The following is a 20,494-nucleotide window of genomic DNA, read 5'->3' on the forward strand; positions in this document are numbered from 1 at the left end:
CTGTCATTAATTACTCACCCACCTTCATGTCGTTCCAAACCCGTAAGACCTTTGTTCATCTTTGTAACACAAATCAAGATATTTTTGATGAGATCCGAGAGGTAACTGATTCCTCCATAGAGAGCAATTTAACCCTTAAACAGGCAAGCCTGGAAAGTGATCAGCAAAAAATCATTTCATGTCACTTTCTATATAATCTGGAATTAAGTCAAACATATCCAAATGTATTTTTGAAATATATTTGATGTAGTTTGGATTTTATCCAAATTAGTTACATTTAGATGTAACTCCCAGGTCAGCCTGCGTACCCTAAATCCAACATGGTTGCCATTGGTGCAGGACATTCAGATTTTGTGAAAAAAAAAAAAAAAAAAAAAAAAAAATGAAAAGTATGTATCTCCCAGGGTACGTTGGCTGTTTAGGGTATAAAAAATTATCATCCACAGTATTGACAGTGAATGGTGTTTCAAGGTGAACTGGGCTCCCTGTAATGGCCATTGCATTATTGTGAATTCTGGGGTGATGAGTAAGAGATGGGTTGTGGGTGGTTGGAGGGCCAATAGAAATCTCGTTCCAGGACCAGATAGTGGCTCGTCCCACCTTCGGCTCCTCCAGGAACTCTCGTCAAAGTGACTCCGCTGGGATCCCTCGTCCCACTGGCTCCCCCTTGGTCTATCGTCGCTTTGACATCCAGGCATCCAGGCCGTCCACTACGCTCTGTCCCTTTTCTTTCCTCCCTTCAGGGTCGCCTCTATTCTTGGCCTCACCGTATCGCCCGTTTCCTCAGATTTTCTGGCTCCACCTGCGATGATTGTCACTGTGGTTTATCCTGTCACCATCCCTGCACCTCATCCTGCCATAATCCTTCCTCTTCTGGCTCTCACCATCCCTTCATCATCTTGTCCAATTCCAAAGCGTGATGTCACAGTTATCTTCTGTTAGTTTCTGTTTTCATTGACTTTCAGTTTGTTTTCATTTGTCACGTGTCTTCTTTGTTCATTTGCTGCCACTCATCAGTCACCATGGTCACTAACTATTCATCACAGCTATTTGTCTTTTGAGTTAATCATCACAGTGTATTTAAGTTCCTCCTCGGTTCTGTTTATTGTAGGTTGTTGTTGTGTTTGTGTCATGAGCACTCTGCCTCGCATGCTGGCTTATCTCGTTTGGAAGAATCAATTGTACAGGACAGTTTTTTTTTTTATTTATTTGTTTGTTTATTTATTTGAATCTAGCATATACAGAATAATTAAGGGATATTTAAATGAATAAAATAAAAATGTTGAGTTAAATTGCTTACATTGTTAACTATTATCTTTTTATTTGTTTGTTTATTTATTTGAATCTAGCATATACAGAATAATTAAGGGATATTTAAATGAATAAAATAAAAATGTTGAGTTAAATTGCTTACATTGTTAACTATTATCTTTTTATTTGTTTGTTTATTTATTTGAATCTAGCATATACAGAATAATTAAGGGATATTTAAATGAATAAAATAAAAATGTTGAGTTAAATTGCTTACATTGTTAACTATTATCTTTTTAATTTATCATAAGTACATAATTTATATTTTATTTGTATTTTTATTTATTTACTCTTTTTTTATTATTTTAATTTTTATGTGAATGAAGCCCTTCAATAAGAATTTTCCTAAGATAATGTGAGAGCATAAGATACACTGATATATTGTTTGTTTTATTCAGAATAAATTTCAATCATAAATCAGCATAACAAAATTAGCTGTTGATTTTTATATTTATAAAAAAGTTTCACAAACATATATAATGTTCCAATAATCATTAGGGGGGTTCTACAACACAAATTACACACAACCATAACACAAACGTGAATTATGTTGTTGACAAGTTTCAAGACTACATTGGTTGTTGTTGATTCTAATTGGTTGTTAACATTTTCAAACAATTCAATTGAGGTTTTGTTGTTCTGCTCGTCCTTTTGCATCTGCCTTACTCTAAAATGATCTTCTGCAAACATCGTCTCCAGCAGAGACTGTTTCAGCTTCTTCTTATACTGATCACACATGAACACATAGAGAACGGGGTTCAGACAGCTGTTTAGAAAAACCAGATAGATACTGAACACCAATGCTGTCCAAAACATACTACTATTGAGCCCATAGGCTGCATAGTAGTATGTTTTGGTGTGTTTCTCGTGTCACGTTTTCAGGTCCAAAACTTGTGGCTTTTTTTAAAAAAAAAAAAAAAGAAAGAATGAGAAAACACATGGTGAGATCTGCTTTTGGGTCTGTTTCTGATGCATCATCTTAACATTTTGGTGTTTCATATGCTACATAATTTTTGCATGCTGTTTCACACACCAAAATGCCTAAAATAAAACTTTTTTGTTGTTGTTCTCAAATATTCTAAAGCGAACAACAAAATGAAGTGGAAATGAATCAATAGGAGTGGAAAAAAATGCTTTCTTTTTTGATAAACTGACAAGCAATAATGGTATTTAAAATAAAAACAGTACTAAACGTCATTTCTGCTATCTGATTTCATCTTTAAAGATGTTTTTTTTTTTTTTTTTTTTTTATTCTTGTCATGTATTAGGAGTCTGTTTAGCTTTATGTGACCATTACTGTGGCAATCAGTCATTATTAGTATTCCGAACTGTGACAGACATGATCATGACTGAATTGTGAATCAAGGCAATGAAGTCACAAAAATGCATGCTGAATATTGAAAAATGCACTTAGCTGTATTAAACTCAAAACATTTTAAAGGGATAATTCACCATAAAATGAAAATGTTGTCATTATTTACTCACCCTAGTGATGTTCTAATACTTTATGGCCTTTTTTTCTTTATTGGATCACAAAAGGAGAATAAAAAAAATAAAAAAAATAAATAAAAAAAATGTCCCACTCGCGTTCGTCCATATAATTGCAGTAAATAGAGACCAGCATCAAGCTTTTTTAAAAAAGTATCACAGAATGATCCCACGCGACATGTGCCGTACATTCCAAGTTTTCAGAGATATACAATAAAAACAAATCAAAAATTTTTGGGGGGTGAAATATCTACATTTAATGTATTATTTTAATGAAAATCCTGACATTGGCTGTTGGTCTTCTGTGCTCAACTGTGTTTGTGAGGCTCTGTTAGCACAGTTCACTCCAACTCGCCCAGATAAAGCACATAAGTTGTGAGAAATCAAGATGAACTAAAACTTGACATGAAATACAATCCATGTACTTTTTTTCTCTGAGGTAAATATATCTGTTGTGTTCATTGCAACACAAAGTTATCGCATTCACATCTGTCAACTGTCATTCTGACTGTCATTTCACCAAATTACATCGTATACCCCTGAACACTGCACAGGATCATTCTGATACTTTTGTGTTTTTTTTTTTTTAAATCTTGATGCTGGTCGCTATTCACTGCCGTTATATGGATCAGCTCGAGCTGGATATTTTTTTTGAAAATTCTCCTTTTGTGGTCTGAAAAAGAAAGAAGGGCATACAGTATTAGAACAACACCAGGGTGAGTAAATAATGACTTCATTTTCATATTAGGGTGAACTTTCTCTTGAATGCTTTTGCAATGTAATGGTGGAAAAGGCCAATTCACACTGCACTGACAGATGCGGATCAACAGCACGTCACTTATCAAACATTTTAATTCAGATTTACTGTAGCATGTTCAATTGGCGAAAACAAGCTCACAGGTGGCAACAGACAGGGATAACAAACTGATCCAACAAAACTCAAAGTGTTTTGCAATGCAGATGCAATACAGAATGCAAACATATTATGAAAGAAGACCAAATGCAATTTACAGTTTGAAACACACTAAAAGTTTATTTAATACCTTCCTAATTTGTATATATATATATATATATATACAGCTATGGAAAAAATTAAGAGACCACTTAACATTGATTTCTGAACTTGGAGTGGTCTCTTAATTTTTTCCATAGCTGTATATATATATATATAGTTTTTTGGTAACACTTTACAATAAGGTTCATTGGTTAACATTAGTTAACTACATTAGTTAACATGAACTAATAATGAACTGCAACTGGGTAGTGGGCATGTTATACAGCAGAGTCTTTCCTGCCACAGAATGTTCCTGTAGCTCATGGTGCTAGAATTCAATTTAATTGTATAAACTGATAAAAATGTATATACCTTAAATGTTTTTGGATAACAGTGCCAATGTGAATTGGATCATACAATTATATTTCAGTTATTAAAACTGAAGTGACATAAATAGAAGGTTATGTTTGGTCTGAAGAAAAAAAATGAATCATTAATGACTAGAAACACACAAAGACAAGTGTGCATGTTCATTGTTTATCAATATATTTCATTAGCAAGAATTGCTGAAATGTGCCGTTATTCTAAGAACCACAGGTAGATACACATGCAAAAACTGCAACAATTCATCTAATACAGATAATAATTTGTTCTGATTGGTTTATTAATTAAAATGAACTTTCCCGAGGAGGTGAAGGTGTCTGTTGCCTAATCATCACCATGAGGACAGGAAACAGACTGGATGAAGACCGAATAGTCTGCTTCAGTCTCGTTCTTGTGATACATGGAAGTTAAAGCCCATGGAAAATATAGTGCAGTTGTTTCAACCTGTGTTAACTTTTATCCTAGTTGAGGACAAAAAAATCTTGTTGTCTGGACAAACTATAAAAGTGTGGTTATGTCCACAAAAAAAAAAAAAAAAAAAAAAGTTTGAAATAACTAAATGACTAAATAATTTTTACTGTGTAGTAATTAATAATTAATAAATGTTATTTTTTTATGTTAAAAATAGTTTATTGTTTTTTTTTTTTTTTTAAACAATGTTGTAAAGCAAAGGCAAACATATCATACATTTCAGTTCATTATAGGTAAAATGAACATTAGTTCAGAATGATGGGCCTATTTATTGTTTGAGGTCTTGAGAAACCCATGAAAATGTGTCAAGATCACCAGTGAGAGTGCCCTATCAGCCACTAGAGGGCACTCCATCCTGGACTCTTATTTCCACCCATTACATACACTACATATCCCATAACACACTGCCTGGACTCGTCATCACTTCATTGCACCCAGCTGTATTGTATCATGTCAATAGTGTCTGTCTATTTATAGTGAGCTGTTTCTGTCTTTGGTTGTGGTTCGTTGTTTAATGTCACGCGTTTTCTTATTCCCTGGTTGTCTGTTCTGGTTTTTTTTTTTGTGTTATTTTGTACCTGTTTGTTTTGGACTGATTTCATGGACTTTGACCCTTGCCTGCTCTGTGGATTACGCTTTTGGATTACCCTTTAATAAATCTCTCTGCTGCACTTGGATCTACCTTTTGTCTTTGTGTGTACCGTGACAAAATGAAATACAAATACCATCATGGTACAGGCAAGGGAAGAGGAGCTGAGGATCTCATTTGCAGCAGATTTAGTAAAAAAAAAAAAAAAAAAAAAAATGATAGGTTTACAAACATATATACAAAACAGGACCATAAAAAAGTAACCATATGCCAACTAACAACAAGAGCAAAGGGAACAGAAACTAAACACAGGAAGGAAACGGAACCCAAGGAAAAACAACACAGAGTCCACACATATAACATAACTGTTACAAATAGGCTTACATAATACAATTGCCAATTAGTTAAAAAGGCATGCATGTCAGCTATTTATACATTTATAGCACAGTAAATCTATAATTTCCGTTGTTGTTGTTGGCTGCTGTCACGGTCACTATCTGTTTCACCATCCCTGAACTCCATTTCCCAGCATCCCTCCTGATCCACACCTGCACCCAGTCAGCTCATCATCTTCTCGTTACACGGATTCCCTGCACCTGCACATCATTAGCACTTCCAATAAATACTCACTTCTCCTGCACTCCCTTGTCTGGTCTCGTCAACATCAACATCTATTACAAGCTCCACGACTCTTTTACCTGTGATCTACTTACCTGTTGTTCCTGCGTTCACTCCTTGTTCTCCATCGCTCCAGATCTCCACCGTCTCCACGCTGTTCCCTCTGGATCCCCTGGAAAAGACAAACGGACAATCTCTACCAGATAAGCCCCATATGACTTTCACATTCCCTGCCTGCTTACCTGTTGTTGTTCAATAAACCTGCTGTTATGTACATCACTTATCTCTGTATCCCGTGTCTATGTGCTGACAGCGGCACATCAGCTTCTATCATCCATCCTCCCAAACAAACACAATACTGTATTTTGTCTACACAGATTCTTTATACGTTAAACTACATTACATTTTTCCTTTTTTTTTAAAATGTAATTTAATAAATGTAAATATTGGACTCTCTGAATGTTTCATTTAACCCTCAAGTGTCGAAGATTGGATCATTTATATTCCTGTTTCACTCTGTGAATGAGATTTGTGATTGGATAGGGAATGTTGCACGAGGAGAGTCAGGTGTTCCTCTGCGAATGCACTCTTAAACACCATCACTAAAGACTGCTTGAGCTTTTTCTGAAAATCTTCACACATGAATACGTACAAGAAGGGATTCGGCCAGCTCAGCTGTTGAAGTAGGAAGCTGGTCAGCTCGTCTGATGGTTTTGTCGCATCCATTTCATGCAACTACACTTCAATGAATTCGTGAACATAAAAGGGAAGCCAACAGAAAAAGAAGGTTAGGATTACAGCCAGGATAATACGGAAGGGTTTTAGTTTATTGTTTTTCCGGAGGCACTTAACTTGTACTCCGATCACCACATATGAAGCGTTTCTAGTTTCTGAATGTCATTAATGCAACTGATCGCTGTCAGCAGGAAGGTGCTGGAAAACATATTCAACACTGTCACCAGGCTGCTCAAGAAGCACACAAAGTCACCAAAAGGCCAGTTGAACTCACTGTATTCAGAAATTATATTGAAGATCAGGAAGAATGAAAATAGGAAGTCCGCTAAAGCCAGGTTCAGAAACCAGATGGTATTGACGGTGCCTTTCATTTTGAGGCCTGTGATGTACATGACCAGTCCATTGACGACAACAACACCAAACACACATTATACAGTGGAGGAAAATATTGATTTTCCTTAAGGAATTCACTGTGACAGCATTTCTGTCACGGGCACACACAAGAACAAGATGGTAGATCCAAGTGCAGCATAAGTATTTATTGGGGAATCCAGAAACGTAAATCCAAAAGCAAGCAAGGGGTCAAAATCCAGATAATCCAGTCCACAAAACAACAAGCCAGAGATACAAAACGGTGCACATAACAAATACAACAAACCACAACCAAGGACAGACACAACTGAGTATAAGTAGACAGACACGAATGATGAAACACAAAACAGCTGAGTGCAATGAGTGGGATAATGAGTCCAGGGGTGAGTATGGGAATTGTAGTCCAAGGGATGAAAACAAGAGTCCAGGATGGAGTGCCCTCTAGTGGCTGACTAGGGCATTCTCACTAGTGATCATGACATTACCCCTCCTCAAAGGAGCGGCTACCAGACGCTCCACCAGACAACAAAAACCAAAAACACCAAAACTCAGGAGGGAGGTGGACAGGAGGAGGATCAGGGGGAGGGATGGTGGGCCAGGACCAGAGCCCCCAACCGAAGGCCAGGGGGGAGCCGGTGGAATAGACCACGGGGGCTCCAAGAGGGTCGGGGTCCCGGCTGAATGCCAGGGCGGCACTGGAGGAACTGACCAGGCGGGTTCCCTGGGGTTTGGAGTCCTGGCTGGTTGCCAGGGCGGCGCTGGAGTAACTGACCAGGCGGGTTCCAGCGGTTCCAATGGCCGGGGCAGTGGCAGCAGGGCAGGAAGCCTGGACGGCGGCGGCGGCGGCAGGGCTGGCAGCAGGGCAGGAAGCCTGGACGGCCGCGGCGGCGGCAGGGCTGGCGGCCTGGGCAGCGGCAGGGCAAGGCGCTTCGGTGGCGCCGGCAGGGCAAGGCGCTTCGGTGGCGCCGGCAGGGCAAGGCGCTTCGGTGGCGCCGGCAGGGCAAGGCGCTTCGGTGGCGCCGGCAGGGCAAGGCACTTCGGTGGCGCCGGCAGGGCAAGGCACTTCGGTGGCGCCGGCAGGGCAAGGCACTTGGAGAACCCACAGACAACCTCTAGAGTGGTCTCCAGGCCTTGTCGGATGGAGGAAGCCCTTTTCCTCCTTCTCCTCCGCTTATGAGGGTGAGGCAGTGGCTCACCCAACATGGATTCACTGGCTGAAGCGGACTCACTGACTGGAGCGGCCTCTGGGGCGGACTCGCTGGCTGGAGCGGGCTCTGGGGCGGGCTCCCTGGCTGGAGCGGGCTCTGGGGCGGACTCACTGGCTGGAGCGGGCTCTGGGGCGGGCTCACTGGCTGGAGCGGGCTCTGGGGCGGGCTCACTGGCTGGAGCGGGCTCTGGGGCGGGCTCACTGGCTGGAGCGGGCTCTGGGGCGGGCTCACTGGCTGGAGCGGGCTCTGGGGCGGGCTCACTGGCTGGAGCGGGCTCTGGAGCGGGCTCACTGGCTGGAGCGGGCTCTGGAGCGGACTCACTGGCTGGAGCGGGCTCTGGAGTGGGCTCACTGGCTGGAGCGGGCTCTGGAGTGGGCTCACTGGCTGGAGCGGTTTCTGGCGAGGACTCACTGGCTGGAGCGGGCTCACTGGCTGGAGCGGGCTCACTGGCTGGAGCGGGCTCACTGGCTGGAGCGGGCTCTGGAGTGGACTCACTGGCTGGAGCGGGCTCACTGGCTGGAGCGGGCTCACTGACTGGAGCGGACTCACTGGCTGGAGCGGGCTCACTGGCTGGAGCGGACTCACTGGCTGGAGCTGACTCACTGGCTGGAGCTGACTCACTGGCTGGAGCGGACTCACTGGCTGGAGCGGACTCACTGGCTGGAGCGGACTCACTGGCTGGAGCTGACTCACTGGCTGGAGCTGACTCACTGGCTGGAGCTGACTCACTGGCTGGAGCGGACTCACTGGCTGGAGCGGACTCACTGGCTGGAGCGGACTCACTGGCTGGAGCGGACTCACTGGCTGGAGCGGACTCACTGGCTGGAGCGGACTCACTGGCTGGAGCGGACTCACTGGCTGGAGCGGACTCACTGGCTGGAGCTGACTCACTGGCTGGAGCTGACTCACTGGCTGGAGCTGACTCACTGGCTGGAGCTGACTCACTGGCTGGAGCTGACTCACTGGCTGGAGCTGACTCACTGGCTGGAGCTGACTCACTGGCCTTGAAGGATGGAAGAGGCCTTCTTCCTTCTCCTCCTCCTCCCTTTACAGGAGTGAAGCTGAGGCTCAGTGCCCACCTCCTCTGAAGACTCTGGAGTGGACTTACAGGCAGGAACGGGCTCTGGCTGAGCGTGGGTTGCCCAACGGCTTCTGTGGGAGAGATAATGGACAAAGCGCCAAAAATCCAGGATCTGGAGCCCCTCCAACTCCCACTGAGGCAGAGGGTCGTCGAGGCATCCGTTAAATACCCCTTTAAGCGCCTCATCATTGTATCGCAGCCCTCTTGAAAATGTCCAGAAAAACTGGGCAAAACACCCTACCTCTCTCCCCACTTGTCGCAGAGCCACCACTGCCCGAACTAGAGCCATCCTCTCCAATGGAGGCTGGGGGACTAATCCGAATACTCATGCTGCTGGATCTAGTATTTACGGTGGTTTGTTCTGTCACGGGCACACACAAGAACAAGATGGTAGATCCAAGTGCAGCATAAGTATTTATTGGGGAATCCAGAAACGTAAATCCAAAAGCAAGCAAGGGGTCAAAATCCAGATAATCCAGTCCACAAAACAACAAGCCAGAGATACAAAACGGTGCACATAACAAATACAACAAACCACAACCAAGGACAGACACAACTGAGTATAAGTAGACAGACACTAATGATGAAACACAAAACAACTGAGTGCAATGAGTGGGATAATGAGTCCAGGGGTGAGTATGGGAATTGTAGTCCAAGGGATGAAAACAAGAGTCCAGGATGGAGTGCCCTCTAGTGGCTGACTAGGGCACTCTCACTAGTGATCATGACAATTTCTGGTTGATGCCGCCATATTGGATGGGGCTACGGTTTGGTCTAAAGTAAAAAGAAAAAACAATGGCTAAATACAAAACAAGTATTAGCCTATTTCATTAGAAATGCAGATAATTGCAACAGGATATTTCAAAATGTTGAAACTGGCAATGAAATTTGGCAAGAAAAACAGCTGTAGGCCAACTTACTCATTTTGACAATTTTTATTCGGAAAAAGAGGCTGAAGAAAATATACACAAAAATCAACCAAAATATTTTTAGCTAAACTCTATATGTAAAAGACCATTTTTAACATGTAAAGCTGAACTAAAATACTTTTCAACATACATAGAGTGATGTTTAAGGACTGTTAAAGGAACAAATTATAGTCCACTTAATACATCTGGATCATAATGCAGAAACTGTAAAAATGCTTAACATTTAAACTAAAACCTTAAGTGAGCCTTAAGTGAAAAGGTTATTAATCTTACCAGTTTTCTCAGTAAAAAAAGTAAATAAGTCAGTACATGCAATATGCATTAATTCATGCTTAACTAATGCACAGATAATCATGTTTTAATGTATGAATCATGAATAACTAAACCATCAATTAATGATTACTGCATCAGCAACTAATATAGTTTCTGTATGATTAATAGATTAAGTAATATATGAATTGTTATTAAATGTCATAATGTATTAATTCCTTAATAACATTGTCATGATCACCGTCTGTTCCTGTCAGTTTCCGGACTACATCTCCCATCATCCTCTCTGCCACTCACCTGCACACACTTAACACTAATCACTTATCACCACACCCAGCTGCAGCTCATTACACGGACTATAAAAGACTCATACACACACCACCTCAAGGCTAGGTCTTCTGTAACGGCGGCGGGACTCAGGTAGGGATCCAAATGCAAAGCTTTATTTACAGTGAGCGTTGTCATACAGGCAGGGTCAAACGGGAGCAAACGGGAACAACAAGGAACAGGCAGAATCGTAGTCAGGGTGCAGGCAATGGTCACAAAAGATTTGAGTGACTCAGATAACCCTCCTCGAAAGAATATCATTAAGCATAAATTGTCCATACGAGTCAAGTGAGCCACCTCTACAAAGTCCCTCACGTAATCCTCAATAGACAAATCTCCTTGACGGAGACGCAAAATTTGTGCTGCTGGATTCATAGTTTGGTTGGTCGCTCTGTTACGAATGCGCAGGCATGAAACAGAGTGAGAATCCAAATGCAAGCACCAACGTTTAATAACAAAAGGTAATCCATTCACAGACAGCTGACGAGAGCAATGACAAGAACATACTCACAAAAGCAGCGACCAACCAACAACAAATGAAGCATAAAGGTTTAAATAGACACGTTAACAATGGGCTGATAAGGGACAGGTGTTGGTGATATGATGTCATGGTAATTAATGAGGGTAACTATAGCGACACACAAGGTACAGGCAAAACAGAAACCAAAACACAGGAAATAAAGATTGAAACAAAGAAAACCGATTACACTTCAACAGAAGAGTCCTACAAAACACAAAACACCGGGATCCTGACAAACATATTTTATTAACTAATAGTGTAAGTTAATGTGTTAATTACCACAATGGTTTGAAGCCATGTACTTCAACTTCCAGTTGTCTGCTTTAATTAATCATTAGCTAATGATTTGCAAATGTATTATGTTAAGACTTTACTTGTTGAGAGAACATGACTATTAACTAATTGTTACTTGTTAAAAGTAATATGTCATTATGGTTTTGACATCTACACTTAGCCATGGATTTCATTTTCCAACTATCTAAAACCATGATTCCACTGTACCAGATGAACTGCTGCATCCAGAACCTTGTTGTTCATGGCGTATGAATATGTCAAGTTGCTTGAGGTCAAGGATTCAAAGGCAGAACACTGAGAACATTCGGCCGGGCACTGCTATTTCGTAACACTGTGTCATAACATTATGATACATTTTCAAATCATTAGTTAATGATTAATTAAAGCAGACACCTGGAAGTTGAAGTACATGGCTTCAAACCATTGTGGTAATTAACATGTTATTAGTTAATAAAATATGTTATTAAGGAATGAATACATTATTACACATTTAATTAATAATAATTCATATATTACTTAATCTATTAATCCTCTAATTAATCTAATTAATCAATTAGTTCTTCATGAGTCATAAATTAACACATGATTATATGTGCATTAGTTAAGCATGAATTAATGCATATTAGTGCACCTGTATTGTAAAGTGTTACCCATGTTTCCTATCATCCTCTAACACTCAATTAAATATCCTTTTAAGTCTAAGAGAGGAGGGGACACTATATTTTATTATACTCACTAGAAACTCAGAAGTTCCACTTGCATATTCAATTGCATAATCTGAAGTCCAAGGTCACTCTGTAATGAAACAGTCTAGTGCTGTCACAACTCATTAGTGGGACATTCAGACGTTCGGCTCATTCTTAGGAAATAAACAATTTTTATGCAATGATTTATTACAGATATAATTGTTATTATCTTACATTTCGATGTTTATTGACCTGTATTTATTTTGTACTATTTAAAGGTACCCTAGAACACTATTTCACAAGATGTAATATAAGTCTAAGGTGCCCTCAGAATGTGTCTGTGAAGTTTCAGCTCAAAATACCCCATAGATTTTTTATTATACCATGTTTTAACTGCCTATTTTGGGGTTGGATTAAAAATGCGCCAGTTCTGTTCATGCACATCTTTAAGTGCTCATGCTCCCTGCCATCAAGCTCACGACTCCCAATAAACATTGCATAAACAATAACAAGTTCACCACAGCAATCAAGCCGGGATGTAATAAGTTCATGGATCAATACTTCTAGGTCTTTCTTTTAAAGGAAATGTTTTAATTTGACGATGGACCGGAGATGAAAGAAGCTTCCTTTGACAACAGAATTTATCTGCTTATTGAATAATAAGTCAGGGTAACACTGTTTTGCAGTATCAAAGACAGGGAGCCTAACTGGTTTTCAATATTAATGACACACAATGAAGATCCAAAAGCAATAGCCTCAGTTTTGTCCCCATTTAGCTTTAAGAAATTTTCAGACAACCACATTTTAACTTCCTCCAGGCAATAAATAAAATTTTAAATAGAATTTCCATTGCTGGACTTGACAGGAAGATAAAATTGTGTATTGTCAGCAGTGAAAGGAGATATTTCTGAAAGATAGAGCCAAGAGGAAGCATGTATAAAGAAAAGCAGAAGAGCCTTGTGGAACACCGGAGAGCTTGTTAATACGCTTTATTGGACCACTTCAGTCTACAAGGAATGAATATCTTCAGGAATGATTTTCTAAAAGCTTGTTTTGTTGTCCTCGTTTGTTGACGAGATAGTTGTGTCGTTCGTCTTGAGTACGTCGCCCACAGTACTCAAAACTATTGTTTTCCATATGTAATGTTTCTTATTTTTCAATTATTTTGATGCAGTAGTTGTAAAACCCAATAAATTCAGAATACTCAAAACATTTAAATAAACAACTCAAAAGATATTTTATACTACACAAATGAAATAATTAGTTTAATTAAAATATTGAATATACTAACACCTAATTTTTACAGATAAGTGATAGTTAGCAACATCATGCTAGTATATGCCAATGTAATCATAAAAGAGACTATCACTTTTTACTTGCATGAACTGCAGTATTTTTAGTCTTGACATTTCACAGCCCATTCTTGACCTAACGACATGCACTACTCTTCACCATGATGGTAACCTTACAAAACTTCAACATCACAGAAACACCTTTACATACCAAAATAACAGAACATTAATAACACATCTTTCCCTCTATTAATCTTGTGCAAAAACACACAAAATAACACTCAATTTCAAAATGTATTCCCCCTTAAGGCAGGAACACACCAAGCTGACGGTCGGCTGTCAGGCAATTTTTGTTCGTCGGCCGACTAAGTTTCTCAGTGTATTCCGCATCATCTAAAGTTGGTCCTCGTCTGCTTTTTTCTGGCCAATTCGACATGTTGAATCGGTCGCCACTAGTTCTTTGGCGTCGGCTTGGTGTGTTCCTGCCTTTACAGAGTGTGACGCAAAGCATGCTGGGAACTTGAAATCTGCTGCAACTCAGTTTAATGTTGAATGGACTCTTCTGATAACGTTGGTTACGTCAGTTACGTCAGTAACATCAGCAACGAAGTGTCATGGATGATGTCACTTTATATCGCTCAGTGAACTTAAAAAATAATAAATAGGGACAAGGATTTACTCAAAAAAGTTGAGCTACACAAAAATAAAACTACACTCCTCGTTCAGAAAATATAATTGTTTTAAGTTGGATCATTGATTTGACAGACTTTAATTGCAGCCTACTCTTTATAAGTTAGTAGTACTATCCAGGTTTACAGTGCAGCAGAGACTGTTTCAGCTTCTTCCTAAACTCTTCACACATGAACACATAGAGAATGGGGTTCAGACAGCTGCTGAGATGAACCAGGCAGTTTACGAAAGGTCCTATGTCATTTATCACTTGTTTAAAGTCACTCCACTCATTCTCATGGGCAATTACAGTACACAGCTGTTGAACATGAAAAGGAAACCAGCATATAAAAAAGGCCATGATCACAGATATAATGACCCAGAATGACTTTTGCTTCTTTCCTCCTTTGAGACATTTAGCCCACACTCCAATAGCAATGTATGAAGATGCAATGATCAGGAAGGGGATGAGAAAACCCACCATAAACCTGTATATGACCAGAGATTTGAAGATACTGAAGGTATTATATGTGCATTTTTTATCTTCTTCCAAGCGGTTGATGACAAAGGGAATGCTGCAGAGGATGGATAAAACCCACACGAATGCACAGATGATCCTGGCTTTGACCAGAGTTTGTTTGTTTTGAGCCCATAAAATCACCCAAGTGAATAGGCATCCATCAAGACTGATAGTGGTCAGCAAGAAGATGCTGGCAAACATGTTTTGCACCGTCACAAAGCTGACAAACTTGCACATGAAGTCACCGAAGTGCCAAACCATCTTGTTAAAGGCGGTAACAATGCTGAGGATGATGACTAAGGTGAAGATGAAGTCAGCAATCGCCAAGTTGAGAAACCAAATGGAGTTGATGGTCGTCTTCATTTTGTAGCCAGTCACAAATATGACGAGCCCATTTCCAACAATACCCAGAGCGAAGACGACAAAATATATGAATATATTGAAGATTTCAATGCTTGATAAGGGTTCTGTTTGGGTTGTTGCATTGGTCGCATTCTCTGCACAAAGAAAAGGGGAAGATAAACTGAATCTATTAGAATTATTCATTCAGAAATAAACTCATTTAGTTCACAAATTCAACTCACTGACTCAGCAATTCAGTTTTTAACAGCTCACTGGAGTTGGAAATGGGAATGGAATGATTTGGTCCCACTTTATATTTAGTGGCCTTAACTACTAGGTACTTACATCAAAAATAAGTACAGTGTACTTATTGGGTTCATATTGAATTGCAAAACACTTTTTCTGCTATTGAATTGGGATACAGTTAAGGTTAGGGAAAGCTTTGGTGGTATGGGTAGGTTTAAGGGTAGGGGTAAGGTGTAAGGGATGGGTCAACGGTGTAATTATAAATGTAATTACAGAAATTAATTACAGATGTAATTACATGCAGGTGTACACAATAAGTGATTTGTATCAAATGATTAGTTTAAATGTAAGTACATAGTAGTTAACGCCACTTAATATAAAGTGGGTCCAATGATTTTTTTGAATTATATGTCTTTAAAATAATTTATTACAACTCAGATTTTTCAGTATGAATCTTATTATTGTTGTTCAAATTAGAACCTTAGTTACCAGTCCATTGTTAATCATGTTCAAGATTGGGCTAAATCATGTTTAATGCATAACCTAAATGCATAATATAAATATTGTTTTTATACAACAGTTCAAAAAACAAAGAGTTCATATTGTCTGAAACATGAACTAATCACGTGAACCACCTGTGCTGGGTTGCGTCAACAGACGAGACGACGATAGTCAGAGTGTAACGAATTGGGACTCAGGCAGAGATCCATTTGCAAGCTTTTATTTAAAGTGAGCATAGTCATACAGGCTGGGTCGAACAGGGGCAAACAGGAATAGCAAGGGACAGGCAGAGTTGTAGTCAGGAAACAGGCAAAGATCAGGACAGGCAGATATCACTCACAGGTGGGTATACAAGGCAAGGGTCAGGACAGGCAGCAACGGATCAATAAACAGGTAACAGGCAGGAATGGTAACAACAAACAGGCAGATAGGATATAACGCTCAGAAATGTCACACGGGGTAAACAAGACTTCGCGATCAGGTGGTGTGTGCGTGAGTCCTTTATAGTCCAAGTGATGTGCAAAGCTGTATGTGGCAACAGGTGATTGGTGCAGAATGTGAGCATGTGACTGGCTGGGGGGGATGATGGGAATTGGAGTCCGAGAAGTGACAGGAACTGACGGTGATCGTGACAGAGATTGTCAAAAGCATCAAATATAGTCAATATTAACACTCTGAGGTCTGAAAACGCGCTGGCGCGTTTTGCAGGTTTTTTTTCACATTGCAGCAAAACAGACTTAAAATACTCCATCATTTTTTGTCATAGACACATAAGTAATATATCAATTGAAACTATAGAATGTCTTCTTTTATTTGTGTACACTCAGAGTAAAAACAAAATGTTGTGCTTTTTGTAAAATAAAGAAAACTAACATGATGCGTGATTTCTCCTCTCCCTCTGAACGAAGTCCAATCTGATAGTTCTCAGAAAATTAACTGTAACTTAGTGAATACTAATCACAGAAAAATTACACTTATGTCTAAAAAAATGTTAAGATGTCAGGATTTAAATCATGTAAGTCAAATCGAAAACAAACCTTCTGTGTTTATGTAATCTGTATGAAAAGAGAGCCATGTCAGAAGTCCGTGATTCAGCTCATTATCCGCTAATGCGGCCACACCCACGGAGCCAGCGCTATGCAGACGCAAATTCAGAGGCAATACATGCATTCATCGTCTATATCGTGTATTTATTGTCTTGAAAAGTCTTTATCTGGATGTAAAAGTCATGGTTAGAGAGCTCTAGAAGACATGCAGTTAGTTCCTGTTTTCTTTTCTTCTATAGATGAATTTTGATTAATGTTTTGTTTCTTTAGCGCCCTCCTGCTGCTGTATGAATTGGAAACTCCATTCATGGAATAGCCTCTTCTTCTTTTAGATGAATTTGTGGACTAAAAAAGCACAGAGCGCCCTCCGACTTCAAGGATGAATTGAAAACACCAGCGCTCATAGTAATGACAGTGAATATTAAATAAAAATAACTCCTCTGTATAGAAAATTGACATAAACATATGAGAATCCAATATTTCTCCAAATGTGCATGCTTTTAAACTAAAAGCCTATATTCAGACTCTTTGCATCACAGAAATACATTATATTTTAAAGTATAATATAAAACCATTACTTTATATTGTAATAATATTTTTCTGTATGTTTAATATATCATGATGAGCTTGAGACATCACAGAAGGTTTTTTTCACAGCCTACCTGACTGAAATGCCTCATTAATATGATCCAAAATGCTGCAGCAAGACTGGTCTTCAACGAACCGAAGAGAGCGCACGTCACTCCTCTCTTCATCAGTCTGCACTGGCTGCCAGTAGCTGCTCGCATCCAATTCAAGGCTCTGATGTTTGCTTACAGAACGACAGCTGGCTCTGCACCGCTATACCTTAACTCACTACTTCAGACTTACGCGCCCTCCAGAAACCTGCGTTCTGCAAGTGAACGGCGCCTTGTGGTGCCATCACATAGGGGCACAAAATCACTCTCACGGACCTTCTCCGGGACTGTTCCTGGCTGGTGGAATGACCTACCACGCTCTATCCGAGCAGCCGAGTCTCTAGCCATTTTCAAAAAAATGCTAAAGACGTATCTTTTTCGTCAGCACTTGACCCAGTAGTAGTAGCACTTACCTTGACTAATATTCTTCTCCTATCTGTGTATTTATTTATTTAAAAAAAAAAAAAAAAAAAAAAAAAAAATTCGCTATGAGCACTTTACTGACATAACTGTGACTTCACTCAGCACTTATACACTGTTGTTCTCATGTTGATTTAATTGATTCTACTACTCTCATTTGTAAGTCGCTTTGGATAAAAGCGTCTGCTAAATGACTAAATGTAAATGTGTAAATGTAATATGCAAGTCATTTCAACTCATTACTATCCAATTCTTTTGTCTTCTCAGGTGAGAATGGCCCATTTTCAGTGGTGATTCACGCCTCCTCGCATACTGTGTTTCTTGGCAAAAAGTGTCTTACAAAAACTAAATCAATATATTGTTTTATATGAAGGAATAGGCAGCATAATGTTTACATAATTTTGAAGCAAAAACTCTAGTCTACAACCTCCAATACCCAGAAGTCTTGTAAACACAGATTTACTATACTTTTTTGGCCTTATTTCAGTGACAGTTTTTTGTTTTTTCAATAACCACGCATAAATGTTATTCCTTCAAAAACACAAACATGTACATACATGTTCCTCACATATTATTGTAACCTAGTTTGTGCTGAATACAGTGTAATGACACTTTTGTCATTAATATGTTTATGAACAACTTAAAAAAGCACAAATGTCAGAGCATGTCAAAACTTCTCCAAGCCCCAAATCAGCCTCAGACTCCAGAGGGTTAAGAGGATTTGGCACTTCCAATTAATGTAGACCTGTTACATTCTTCTAGTCTATTGTTATAACTATTAGGTAAGGCTACTTTTATTATTAAATTAATATTATAATAAATTTGCCCCGCAATAATTTCACAGCGCATCACCGCATAATCTGACATGCTGTAAAGATAATAATTTTCATATAATAAATTATTTGTGCCTCAGAGCGTGCAGATGAATACTAAATGCTGTCATGTTATCTTGCATTTGTGAATGCAATCGTGTGAGGCACTTCAGGGAGGGAATTAGCCTATATCAAACCACTTTGCTCAGGCATTACAGACTGACCGAAACAGCATTCCAGCTGCTGTGCAATGAGATCGGTCATGCCATTGCCATCGAAAAGTCATGTCTTTTTCGATGCGCATCAAGGAATTTATTCGGTTCAAATGTTTCCATTGTAATTTATGCGCATGTTTTCATGTCGCATAAAAAAATTTATCTCCTACTCAATTGAGTACTCAATATGTTTTTTTTCATGCACATTTTTAGAATTATGCGCATCTTGGCATTTCCATCCAGCGTTTTTTTAATGCAATATCCCAAAATGATCATAATCATGGATGGAAACAGCCGAATAGTGGCTATTCTATTCTATATAAAAGATTGTGACTTTGTGATGGGATGGCATCTGAAATGCTGTTTGGGTCATTCTGTAATGACTAAGCAAAGTCTGTCGTTATTGTTTGCCAGCGATGAAGATCTTTATTAGATGAGCTGTGGATGTCTGTGAACAATAGACCCTTTTCACATGACGTCACACAGCTTCCATTTGGACTCGAAGCAGTGGATCCCGGTTGTGCCTCATACGTCCTGAAAAGTGAAGCTGCGGGCTCTTTGATTGCCCCTTGGTGGCTGGATGCAGTACAGGTCATAAACCTCGCCCTCTTCATGCAAACGAACAGGATTTGAGTCGAAACAAAAAAATAAATTACGCTTCAAATAAAATTTTCAGAAAGATGGTTTGGGTCATTCAAGTTCATAGTTGTTATCATGCTGATATATATTCAATTGTTCGTTTTTGTGATGTTTGATTTTAGCTAACAATTTGATGCTATAGAAACGGAGCATGTCGTCATGATTGACAGTTGTGATTGACAGCTTCTCTGAGGACTGTTGTTTCTAGTGGCATATTATATTGAGTTTGCTGCTGAATTTGCGGTTTCAAAAATATTATTGTTCTGGGAGGGGGGGGTTGTGCATCCACTGGAAACTGGAAAGTCTGTAATAAAGTCCACTCCTAGATGTGACCACGGGCGAGTTGGAACGGGCAGAGGCTGGAGTTTCCCGGAGGGAAGATGACGAGGGCTTTTCGAGATGACACATTCCCTGCACCCTTTCACGCACCTCCTGACGTCCGAAGCCATGTTGGGCCACCAGAAGCGTTGTTTAAGCAACGAGAGTGTTTCATTGACCCCTGGGTGGCCATTGGCCAGTGCCCAGCGACATGTGTGAGGAGTGGATGAGGGGAGTGCGCCGTGTCCGTGGGATGTATTGCAAACCTTGGGGACAACCCGCCGGGGTGTTGGTGGAGGCATTGGACTCGGGGAGAGTTTCTCCAGACCAAGTGATGGGGCTGACAATGAGTTGCTCAGGAATGATGGGCTCTGGGTCATCGGTGCTCTCTTCAGGACAATGAATACGAGACAGATCATCAGCCTTTACTTTCTTTGATCCAGGACAGGAGGAAATGGTAAAGTTAAATCTGGTGAAGAAGAGAGTCCATCTAACTTGATGAGGATTCAATCTTTTAGCA

The sequence above is a fragment of the Chanodichthys erythropterus genome, chromosome 17, assembly GCF_024489055.1.
Source record: "Chanodichthys erythropterus isolate Z2021 chromosome 17, ASM2448905v1, whole genome shotgun sequence".
Taxonomy (NCBI): Eukaryota; Metazoa; Chordata; class Actinopteri; order Cypriniformes; family Xenocyprididae; genus Chanodichthys; species Chanodichthys erythropterus.